This window comes from Panthera uncia, chromosome F1 (assembly GCF_023721935.1).
Source record: "Panthera uncia isolate 11264 chromosome F1, Puncia_PCG_1.0, whole genome shotgun sequence".
In the NCBI taxonomy this organism is placed as follows: domain Eukaryota; kingdom Metazoa; phylum Chordata; class Mammalia; order Carnivora; family Felidae; genus Panthera; species Panthera uncia.
In genome coordinates this window covers 54,264,097-54,277,306 of record NC_064813.1, presented here as the reverse complement: position 1 = coordinate 54,277,306, position 13,210 = coordinate 54,264,097, and the positions used below count along the sequence as shown (strand labels likewise).

At 36.4% G+C, this 13,210-nt stretch overlaps 1 protein-coding gene across 1 annotated transcript in view; it reads right to left on the bottom strand.

The window, feature by feature from the left end:
• The window catches only part of RRP15 (ribosomal RNA processing 15 homolog), a 40,300-nt gene that overhangs the window by 969 nt on the left and 26,121 nt on the right, over window positions 1-13,210 (bottom strand). The window lies entirely within an intron of this gene.

The window sequence follows — 13,210 nt, the reverse complement described above, 5'->3', positions numbered from 1 at the left end:
TAAATAACTGAAGCAGGCAATAAACATAATAGGTAGTCAATTCATTTTACTTATTTACAGGATTTACGTACAACTGTATGACAGCCTAAGAATTACAGCCTTTCATTTCATGGTACAACAGTACCACCTTGTGGTATTAATTAAGTAATACAATATATGCGGAACTCAAGCTCTGGGATTTCTTTCCTTCATTCCACAAACATTTACTGAAAACTGTGTATCAAGCACTGTTCTTCATGTTGGAAATACACTGATGAACAAAACAAAGTCCCTGTCTTCCTGGAGCTAACAGTCTATGCCTTTCTATTTATACCATTTACAAAAATACACAATGTTGGAAAAATCTCCCTAAACATGTAAGAACCCAGGATATTTGGTTAGAAAATAGTGTTATCTTTATTGGGGCTATGCAATTTTTAAGAGAAAAGATATTAAAGACATTTTCTAGGTTACAAGAGACTACTTATCTAATTCTGAAGCTACCTTTTATTTTAAAAAACATAGCCCTGAAACAGTCACTCCATTTAGGGGGGAAAAAAAAAAGAAAGAAAGAAAAGGACACTATTACAAACCAGAAAACATGTCCTACTGGATTACTCGTGTCTTCCTGGGATTAAAGAATCAAGCAGAGCTTGTACCCAAATATAATGGGAAGACTGGAGAGCATATAAATAAATGTGAGCAAAAATTTCAGAATTGACTTAGTATGTCAAAAGGCATACTTGTACTATAATTTAACCAACGTAAAGAACAAAAAATATCTGTGCTGGTTAAAAACCAACAGTAAAACAGTTCTAAAGGCTCTCCTGCCACACCCATAGGGGAGCAATCAAGTAAGAAGGAAATCTGTAACTCTCCTCATGGAGTATGCTAACACCTTCCCATCCCTCGTTTCTACAATATCAAACCTACTTTCCTAAAACTATTTTTGCTTCTGTTAGATTAAGTTACTTAACCGGAAAAAAGGCTATTTTTATTTTCTTTGCTTCAACTGAAGTTTTGTTTGCTAATCTCCTCACCTTAATTACGAGAAAGAGTTGTTCCCATGAAGGGACCCACTTTGACACAACAATTAAAACACCTCCCTGCCAAATTAATCATTCAGTTTTCAAGTAAATTCTAAAAAATGTATGCTTCCTGGTATAGCCACATGCAAGTTACTGACTAGTAAAGACTTACCCTGACGTTGACGTTTGTGTTTACGTATAAATATGCAATCTCAACGGTAAGCTTCCGTGTTCAGACAAATGCACCCAACATGCTATCAACATGTTATCAACCAGAAGGCAGATCTCACATGACTGAGCTCAATCCAGACTGTTCCTACATGAGAGCTCATCCTGACAGCCAACTTCTGCTGGACTGAGTTACTCCTCTACCAGGCGGTGCCACTAAAGCTCTTAGCACCGGAAGAAATGAGGGAGGCAGGAAGGGTGGGAAGGGACAAAGCCTCAAACCCGTAGTTCAGAAAGAAACAATAGTGGACCAAAGGAAAGGACTCCTTATAAAATGTTGAGACCATGCTTGTCTTGAAAGACAATTATGTGAACATGTATTTTAGGCAAGGAGAACAACAACAATAAATTCAAAGCATCTCTCAATTGATCAATTTGAAAAATAACAATGAAGTAAAGCTTTACTGGGGAATTCTGGTGGTACTGTTTTGTTTTTTAAGCATTCAGTATCATCTATATCAGTAATTTTCCAAGTGTGGTCCCCAGACCAGCAGCATTAGCATCAGTATCACTCGTTAGAAATTGAAAACCTCAGACCCCACTCCAAGTCTACTGACTCAGAAACTAGAGGTTGGAGCCTGCAGTCTCTTTCATAAGCCATCCGGTGCTTCTGACACTTGCTAAAGTCTGAGAATCACCAGTCTATAAAGAACAAATATTTCTTAGTGAGTTTCACTCACTGCTACAAAACCAAGTACACTTTATAGCTAGAGAGAAAAGATTTTAAGTTTTGGAAATCCAATGTTAGACACATCACTGGATATTTTATAAATTGCCATCATTCAAGATTTCATATTACAGTTGTATTTTTATTCTGTGAAGCAAAAATATGGAGAGAAAAAAAAACCAGACAATAGAAAACTCAGTATAAACAAGTATGGGTTAATACATTTTAAAAACAGATTTTTCCTATAGTATCTGTCATGATGGCAGTTCAAGAAAGAAAACTCTGTCTTAAAAACAAAAGGATAACCCTTTACTCTCTATGCCTACACTTGCTAAAGAAATACACAGCAAGAAAAAAGGCAGGGGGGGGCACATAAGGGGATAGTTTGAACAGAAACAACCAGTCTTGCTCAACTGCAAAACTCAATAAAACAACAGAAGAGTGATTTGTTGTTTTGAAGATATAATCCACAAGGAGAAGGTCCAAATAGAAAACAGCAACACAATTTTAGAAGGTGGAAGCAAGACGGGACTACCCCGGCAAACCCAAGAAAGCTGACTCCTAACACTGCAATTGTCAAGCTGCAACCAACCCAGTTTACACTGTAGGATCTTCAAAAACCAACCAACCAACCAACCAACCAACAAAACCCCCAGGAACTGGCATTGACTGGATACTTTTGGAAGTGAGGGTAGGAATGGAAGGATCAAAATAAAGAGAACTGGGCAAACGTGATGTTGAGAGGAATCAGATCTCTGGATCTCCTCCCAGTCTCACACAAGCTTGGTAGAAGACTGTTCAACCTCTGGAGAGGTCACAGGTGGGCACAGATGAAGGCACATGTACATACCAGAAACAGGGGATTCAGTTATATCCCCTGCCCCCCAATAATGAGTCCCAGCCCCCTTCTCACTTTGGGCTCCTGAAATACTGGGAGGCAGACCCTTTCCTTCAGACAGAAGATCAGGAAGGCTCTAGAGAAAATCTAGCCAGTTGCTAATAAATAATCGAGAGAATGTTATACTAAAGTTCATGTCACATGGGTAACACCCACATGGTTCAGAACTTCAATCGCCTCTGGGATTATTTGTTCTAATCATGAATAGACATTTTAGGATTATCAGAAAGAAAACAGAGTATAACAAACACAAATGTTTCGAAAGCAACTTGTAGGAAAGCAACACTGTTCAGAGAGAAGAAAGTTTAGGGGAAAATACCATTAATATCCTCAAAGTTAGGAGATTACAGTGCACCCACAAAACAAAAGTAGTTTGCTATTTAAAAAGAAACATTAACAGAATAACAAAGACCTTGAAATTAAAAATGTGATGGAAGAAATAAAAAATGAATACAAGGGTGAGAAGATAAAAGTGAGGAAAATAGTGTAAAAAGAAAAAAAGTAGTGGAAAACAGGAGGATGAGTTCAGGGGGTTCAACATACAAAATAACAATTATACAGAAAGAATGCCAAAAAGGAGGGGAGGAAAATCAATGAAACACTTCCAGAAGAATTTCCCAAAAGTAAAGGACACACATTTCCAGAACGAAAAGAGCCTTCCTGAAGGTCCAAAATACAAAAGAAAAACCAAGCCACATCAAGGTCATCTGTAAAATTTCAGAATTATAGATACTAAAAGAATATCCTATAACCTTTCAGAAGGAAAACAAGTCACATACTTAGAGATGATCAGGAATCAAAATAGATACAGATCTTCCTATGGCAATCCTGGATGCAGGAAAGAGACAAATTCTTTCAAAATGCTGAAGGAAAATAAATTCCAATTTAAAATTTGATACCTAGATACATTGTTATTCAAGTATGAGGACAGAACAGAGGTACTTTCAGACATACAAGTTACCCAAAAGTTTACTTCTAGTAGTTCTCAGGAAACTACTGAGAATGTCCTCCACAAAAAGGTGGGGTAAACCAAGAAGAGAAAGACACAGGATAGAAAAACTAGGAAATCCAACACAGGAAGAAGAAGAGAAACTGCAGGATGAGAGAAAATGGAGACTCCGGAATGGTAACTAAGCATCAGGCAGACAATCTGGAGCATGACCATCATTTTAACCTGACAAAAACATGGAGGATATGCTTTATCAAAACAGTGGGAGTAAACCAAGAAAGAAGGAATGAGATCCAGGAAATATGGAATCCAATCCAGAAAACTCCAAGGATCACAGAAAACTTAAGTCCCAGGATGACAACTGTGAAGCAGCCTCAGAGCGCAATCAGCCTAGAGAAAGAACGGAAGACTCCAGGAGAGAATATCTCAAAGAAAATAATTAAAATAGATGTATTACCTGAGGTAAATGGATTGTGAAAACCTAAACTAAGAAAGTTACATACAAAGACCAAGACAATAATTAACTTCAGGAAAAAACAGAAAAGAAACAAGTTAAGAATAGAGATGTGTATTCAATGCAACTCCAATCAAAATTGCACCAAGCATTCTTCTTGAAGCTAGAACAAGCAATCCTAAAATTTGTATGGAATCACAAAAGACCCTGAATAGCCAAAGTAATTTTGAAGAAGACCAAAGCGGGAGCCATCACAATCCCAGACGTTAGCCTCTACTACAAAGCTGTAATCATCAAGATAGTATGGTATTGGCACAAAAACATACACATAGACCAATGGAATAGAATAGAAACCCCAGAACTAGACCCACAAACGTATGGCCAACTAATCTCTGACAAAGCAGGAAAGAATATCCAATGGAAAAAAGACATTCTCTTTAACAAATGGTGCTGGGAGAACTGGACAGCAACATGCAGAATGAAACTAGACCACTTTCTTACACCATTCACAAAAATAAACTCAAAATGGATGAAGGACCTGAATGTGAGACAGGAAACCATCAAAACCCTAGAGGAGAAAGCAGGAAAAAACCTCTCTGACCTCAGCTGCAGCAATTTCTTACTTGACACAAAGGCAAGGGAATTAAAAGCAAAAATGAACTATTGGGACCTCATGAAGATAAAAACCTTCTGCACTGCAAAGGAAACAATCAGCAAAACTAAAAGGCAACCAACGGAATGGGAAAAGATATTTGCAAATGACATATCAGACAAGGGGCTAGTTTCCAAAATCTATAAAGAACTCACCAAACTCCACACCCGAAAAACAAATAATCCAGTGAAGAAATGGGCAGAACACATGATAAAGAAGACATCCAGATGGCCAACAGGCACATGAAAAGATGCTCAACGTCACTCCTCATCAGGGAAATACAAATCAAAACCACAATGAGATATCACCTCACGCCAGTCAGAGTGGCTAAAATGAACAAATCAGGAGACTACAGATGCTGGAGAGGATGTGGAGAAACGGGAACCCTCTTGCACTGTTGGTGGGAATGCAAATTGGTGCAGCCACTCTGGAAAACAGTGTGGAGGTTCCTCAAAAAATTAAAAATAGATCTACCCTAATGACCCAGCAACAGCATTAGTAGGAATTTACCCAAGGGATATAGGAGTGCTGACGCATAGGGGCACCTGTACCCCAATGTTTATAGCAGCACTTTCAACAATAGCCAAATTATGGAAGGAGCCTAAATGTCCATCAACTGATGAATGGATAAAGAAATTGTGGTTTATATACACAATGGAATACTATGTGGCAACGAGAAAGAATGAAATATGGCCTTTTGTAGCAACATGGATGGAACTGGAGAGTGTTATGCTAAGTGAAATAAGTCATACAGAGAAAGACAGATACCATATGTTTTCACTCTTATGTGGATCCTGAGAAACTTAACAGAAGACCATTGGGGAGGGGAAGGGAAAAAAAAAAGAGAGAGAGAGGGAAGGAGCCAAACCATAAAAGACTCTTAAAAACTGAGAATAAACTGAGGGTTGATTGAAGGTGGGAGGGAGGGGAGGGTTAGGAGGGCACCTATTGGGAGGAGCACTGGGTGTTGTATGGAAACCAATTTGACAATAAATTTCATATTAAAAAAAAAAAAAAAAGAATACAGAGATGTGTAAAAGCCAATATAACAGCTAAAGGAGTAACAAGTGGTTGCCCTAGGGTAGGAGTCGTAGAAAGTAGGCAGAAGGAGGCAGAAAACTGTTTTATAATAAATAACCCTTTTGGCAAAATGAGGCCTTTTAAACCACATGGATAAGTAAAAATTAATTTAAACAGAAAAAAACAGGACAGCAAGAAAGGAGAAAACGAACTATCCCTCAATCATTTTCACAAATAGAAGTTTTACAAGCCTCCGCTAAGATCTTTCCCAAAAATCTCCCCTAAGGCACCCTCTGGTTTTATTAACCATATGATTCTGTTTTCCTTTCCAACTTTTTCAAATGAAAAAAAATATTAAAAACATGAATTATACTAGGAAGCTATTATATGCCGGACAGCTTACATAATATTGCCTTTTTTCTAAGTCTCTTAAGATTCCTAGCCAGACAGCGATTGTCTTTCTCACATCTTCTATAAGGAAGTTAAGGCTCAAAGAAGTGAAGCAACTTACTCAAGTTCAGTTAATAAATGGCTGAGTCAATACTCAAACCAAAATCCAGGATTCCAAGTCCAAGCTCTTTCTGTAATGCTATACTGCTCTACAACTTAATTGATAACAACTCTCTATATTACCATATCACCTGTTATAACCTATACATTACATAGTAGGATAAGTACTAAAATACACTGAAAATGCCATCTATAAAAGTCAAAACTTGGGAAAATTATCTTACACAATAGATTTACATACTGTCAATTTACTTTTTTTTTTCCATAAAGATGATCTGCCATTAAGTATAAAAAATTCCTGAATATCTAGAGCATCCACAAAGAAAAGATGCATCAGAGATAAATATAAGAAAATAAGGACGCCAAGGGAAATCCTGTATGTGTCATTCATTGGAAAAACTTGCCTAAAGTGATTTGTAAGTAGATTTCATTATGTGTTAAGACGACATGAGAATTAGGTTTTTCGTTTGTTTTTGTTTTTTTGCTTATAAAACAGAGGTAGAGGTAATCTGATGCATTATTTTCACACCAGGAATGAAAACCAAAGAGTTCTGGATTTGAATCACAGTGAACTATTGATTACAACACTGAAAATCAGAGGGTTTAGACATCTAGGACTTGAAAGAAATTAAAGATAATTCCCTTAACCTTGGTATATAGTGCATATCTATATGTATTCACTATACTATATATATTCACTACATATATACGTATATATTTACTATCATCAGATGGACACTGTATTAACATTAAACATATAGACTGGAAGGATCAAAATTTAGCAGCTTGTAAAGCCTGTCAGTGTTGCTGCAGGCAGTACTAATTCAATAACCAAAAGCAACCTACGAGATAACTCTCTGGGCCTACATCAACTGAAAAGGAGAACTGATTAAATGCAAAAACTTAATGAAAACCACATGATACAAGGAAACAAAATAGTCCCTTCTCTCATTGGCCTGGTTTTATACAAATATTTAATCAAGATCATACAGAAGCAGTCTGTGTCAATTTTGATGATGACAACCCTTAAAAACGTTAATCAGCTTCCATTTCAAGGTTCAAACATACATTGGCAGCTAATGAAAAGAAAACTGAAAACAGAGGTTTGGAATTATTCATTAATCTAATACCAAATAATTAATTAAGAGCTTAACCTCATTTCAATTTTGAAGGGGAAAATTAAAGTCAAATCCTAAAACAATAAACAGTATAATCACATCTATATTTAGCAATCAGCAATAGTTGTGATTTCATTGCTTTCCCTGAGAAGAAAGTTCAGTTTTCATTTTAATTTTGTTTCACCTAAATTAAAAAAGGTTCTTAACACACTGGCTAAATTCACCTTAATACCTTTGTTGTTGCAAATTTTCTGTAAGCTGTTTATAGCTGTAGTTAGTAATCTCCTGATTACTGACTACCACTTATCCAAAAGTTCTGCTGGAGAAATGAAGGATATATGGGAGATCCCTGACACGAAAGATATACTCTGGCAGAAATTAACAAAAGTGAAATACAGCCCCAAATGTTTATAATTTGAATAAGGACATCAATGATTTTCTCATCATGTCAGATATTAAAACATCCCACTAACCATAAAGGATTGGAAATTTCATCATGAAGCATTAAAATTTTCAATCTAGAATGTGTAACAGTTCTAGTGGAGTCAAGCTTACAGGGAAGATCCCATATCCGTACACACTCAACTTTTCTCTGATTCTCAAAGAATTTTTTATAAGCAATTTCTAATTGTCTTGACCAATTTGTGCCTTCTTCATTCCTTCACAAACTTATTTTAATTCGCCTTAACTATATTACTAGAATGGTATTCCAGGCAACAAGCCCATTTGTGCTTTGTTTTTGTTAGCTATTATATAGCTTCCAGGTTCTTGTACAGTTTACAAATTTAAACAGGTCACTAATAAAATCCAAGCAAACTAGAAAAGATCAAGATGCTAAAACTATGTCACCTTTAGGTATAGTCCAAGCACATGTTAAATGTATAAAGTTCTCTAAGAAAACCTAATTCTGTGTAGCTTGCCAAGAATTCAGGACTCCTATTCCTTAAAAAAAAAAAAAAGTTTCTTTGATGCAGTTTTTTTTTTCATTGTGCTGCATTCTTTTTTATTTTAACTTCATTTGCTGCCCTTGGTTTTACTATGTACGCAATACATATGCCTTTGCTCAAAGTGATTCTATTTGGTGGCTTCTATTCTAAATTGCTATCTAAACACCTCACTTCAGAGTTAAATCTGAGAAAACATCCATGCAGTGGAGCTTCTCCTCATTGTTTATAATATCTTAAGAACTGTTAAGTTGAAGTTGACTAAACTGCCAGGAAGACAAATGTTTAACACCTCAAGGAGCCTTTTTGACACAAGTGCTCTATGTATTTTTAGACTCTGTTAGGAGCTTGAAACATTCAGAATACACTCTGCCGATTAGTCTCTTAAAGCCCATTCTTTTACCAGCTACACTACATAGTACATAGATGAGAATTCAGATTTATAAACTAATTAGGAAAGCCTAGTATTCATCTAGAAAACAGACACTGATGTTTTAATATCATAAATTTGTTAAAAGGTTTAAGTGAGAAAACACTGTAAAAGTTCTTTGTAAAACTATGAAATATAAAGAAAAGTAAGTAATATCTAGTAGAAATATGCACACTCCCAATCTACCTACTGAAATCAACAAAAGATTTAAAAATATATGGACAGTCCTCACTCAAACTCCCGGAAAAGCATGTGATTCTGGGTCTGTAATCTAAGAGCTTATTGTCCCAGAAACCAAGAAAGTATGCCAAGAAAAATGAGGTCATGTCAGAACGGCACAAGAAGCTAGTTTGCACTGGTTCTCATTGTTACATTTGTGAATTTAAACATCAAAAGAAGCATAATGATACTAAAATACTGAAAAACTAGACACTCATTCTTATGTCTGTGATATTAAACAAAGGCAAAGAAAAAAGGTGGGGGAGGGGAAAAGGTTCACTTGCTTCTACTGGAGATGATAGTTAAGCCAACACCTTACTCTGGAAAGCAATAATTAAAAGGAAAGGAACATTAACCCTCATCTTTTGGAACTTAAAACATATTCCTAAAAAAGTTAAGTAGAAATAAATGAGAAAATCACCATTCTGCAAATTCCAGTAACATACCTGTTTTAAGCAGGGGTCATCACTTGGCGCTAAACGACAAAAGATAGATGGGGAAAGGTATATTTGCTCCTTTCATATTATTCATCCCCAGAAATTACTCTCTAACTGTAGAGGGGAAAATGCACCTTTAATAAGGAAAAATTTATTACCACTTGAACCAAATGAAACAGGACAATCACTAATATGGGACATTCTGATAATCTGGCTCCTGATGTGACAGCATACTAACTATACATTTAAGTATCACACCTATGAAACAGTTATGCCAAAAAAAGTTTAACTTAAATCCTGACCTTTGGTCCTAACTTTCCACTTACAGTGAAAGGGCACAGAGGAGAAAGCTGAAAGACATGATGTGACAGACAGATTTAGAACCTGGATTCCTTGTTCAAGACACCTGGTTTAGTTGTAAATGAAACTTCTGAATTGTATGATATATGAATTTTATCCCAATAAAGCTGTGAAAAAGAGAGAATTTCTAGGATAGTATGGGTATTACCTTCCAATAATCACCCCAAACAAAAACTAGACGGGGATAAAGACAGGCAGATAGCTCTATAAAACAAACACACAGACAAGTGTCAACAAATTTAGAACCTCGTGAGAGAAATACTGGTCTTTCCTTACTTTCTTCCTGTTTGAAAATTTCCATAAAGTAATAGGGGGGAAAAAAGATTCTAAAATTTCTATTAGGCAAACAGTGATTAAATACAGAATGCATTTGATACCCAGTAAATTTTAATTAATTCCTTGATAAAAGAATAGAAAGTCAAGTCTAACAGTAAACTTATGAAGAATTCCTTAAACGAGTTTAATGAGTTTGTTTTATAATTCTGAAATGTTCTACCGTGGTAATATTTTTATCTTCCTTAACAATTCAGTTAAGCGTCTAACTTCAGCTCAGGTCACCATCTCACAGTTCAAGAGTTTGAGCCCCGCATGTTAGGCTCTGTGCTGACAGCTTGGAGCCTAGAACCTGCTTCAGAGTCTGTGTCTCCCCTCTTTCTGCCTCTCCCCTGTTCGTGCTCTCTCTTTAATGTTTAATGAATAAACATTAAAATTGTTTTTTTTTAAGCCTATCAGTCTGCATGTGCTGCTACCCATCCAACAAAGGGGATGTGAGACCCAGGGAAAAAAACAGACTGCAAACCATCTCTCCCATCATCCTCCTTCTGGGCTGGGGCTGGGGCGGGGGTGGGGGAGGAACCATGTCGCTCACTAGCCAGACCCACCTCTTCTAGCTCATTTAGGTGAGAGAAGGGAGGACACAGTTTTCAGTTCTGCTTCTAAACAGAAGTATCTCAAATCTTCTTAAGTGGCAGGCACAAATGACTGAAATGATTCTGGGGCAATACAGACGCAGTTTTAATCCAGATTCTACCAATTACTATCAATGTGACCTGGGGCAAGTCACTTAATATTTCTGATTTGGGGTTTCTCACCTCTAAAATGAGAATTCCAGTACTTCTTCAAATGGTAATTATATAAAAACCACTTTCAGTACCTGGAACAAAACAAACACTAACAAGCCCCCTCCTGGTCCCTCTACCACCTTTCCTACTTAGTAATGCCCCTAATCATCACATATATGAACAGAATCCCCAACTAGGGACATATGTAATCTTCTAATGATGTTCACAGTGTTCACAAAGATGAGAGCCTTCAAATACCATAGGACGAAAACACCCGTTTAGAAACCAAACTTTCCTTGGCAAGAAAAATCTTGTAACAGAGTTAGCTTAAGCATAGCTTAAAATGTGGAAGAAAAAGTAGACAAATTTCTAGGTCCTCAAAACCGAGTTTTATTATTTTGTAAGAATTATACATTACTAGAGTAGATACACTTAAAATGAGAGAGAACTTTCCAAATCTAAACATAATTTTTATTAAATTATTGGATAATTCAAAAATTCATAAGCAGTAACAGTTTCTTTTCAAATTGGTTTCCAACTGAAATTCATTTTTGACTACTATCTGTTAGGAAAAATAAGAAGTAAATACAAGGAACACAAAATTTAAAGAAAGACTGCCAGCATTTATTTAAGCACTGTTCTAAGCACTTTACCTATACTAACTCAGTTGACTCTCTGTTATCTCTAGGAGATGTTTACTACTACTAGAATGATTATCTTAAACACACAAGAAACCTGAGGCATGGTTTGGGTAAGTAATGCATACACAGTAAATGGCAGACCAAAGGGTTTCAACCCAGGCAGTCAGGTTCCAGGCCTTTGCTACCATCTAATTCGTCATGCATCCCCATAAACATTCTCAGCTGCCTACAACTCAAAACAAAAAAACAAAACAAACAAAAAAGCCAAATCAAACCCTAAAACAAAAACCCCCAACAAACCCATAGATGATTTTCAGCAAGAAACAGCAAAATATTCTTTAGATTTTTAAAAATGCACCATCTAAGGGTAAGCATGTAGCATAAGACTCACCATGCACAGGACAATTAAAAATTAAAAAAAGCTTCAACCTCGCCGATGCAAATCCTAAACAAGCATCCACTTCAACTTCAAATAGAACATTTCTTAAAACAGGGCCAGGAGACATATGGCACCGTTAGTAATTTTTACTTTAATGGTAACTAAAGATTTCTACACAAGCTACGTAATTAGTTCTTTTCTTCCCTCATACCCATACATCCCCCGTGTGAAAATGCTGCTCGTACCACTGTGCCAAACATAAGTTCACTTTGATTACAACTGCTGTCCAAATCTGAAACCACACTACATTCAAGCTAAACAGCCTATTTTAAAAGGAGTTGAGAAACTGGCTTTAAGCTGTTCCCATCAACAGCAATATGTACAATCATGCTCATTCTCATTTCAAACTTTGGAGTCTCTCTTTTGTCTAAACTCTCATCTATTTAGGCATTTTCAGTAAACAAACATGAAGCTGAATTATTTACAAAGTTAGCATTCCACACATTCCAGCCGGGGCTGCTTTCATGTGCAAGTAAAACACTGTTGCCGTGTGATGCGGGGGCAATTTAAGGACAGCATCCTTCTCTATCAGCTTGCCTGCCTTCCATTCCCCCAAGAAATTAAATCCTAAAAACTTCTGGGGGACCACCTAGGGAGCTGGTGAGGGGTCCCTCCATTCCTAGGTTTCTTACTTCAAAAGCAGGAATTTAGTAGGTCTCTGAACCAGTTTTAACAGAATACAGCAGTGCAGAGTCTAGGTCTAAGTTACTAAGATTCCAAAGAAGCCAGGTATTTGAAAAGTATTCCCATCACTAATTACCTAGCTATGAAGGCAATGTGACTGCCATTAATGACAAATGTATGAGAGACACAGCCCCCAAACTTACCTCTGTGTTTGACATGTCAAGTGTTCGTATCACAAAAATCAGGAAAAAAAAAAAAAAAAAAAGAACAAAAACAAAACCTTTTCTCCCCCAGTAATTTTTTCTCCAAGGGACTTTTTTATAGAAATTTGTTGTCCAGCCATCACAAAGAAAATTACATTTTAACAAAAAACTAGCTAACATTTTCCCTTACTATAACAAAAATTATTGTCGTGGCTTCATCATAAACATAGGTGAACGTGATATATTGGCAACTTCGAATAAATGAAAACCACACAAGTGTGTAATTCAAGAGTTTGAGTCCCATACAGTCAGCCAATGCTTTCCTGTAACAGCAGCCAATATATTATTC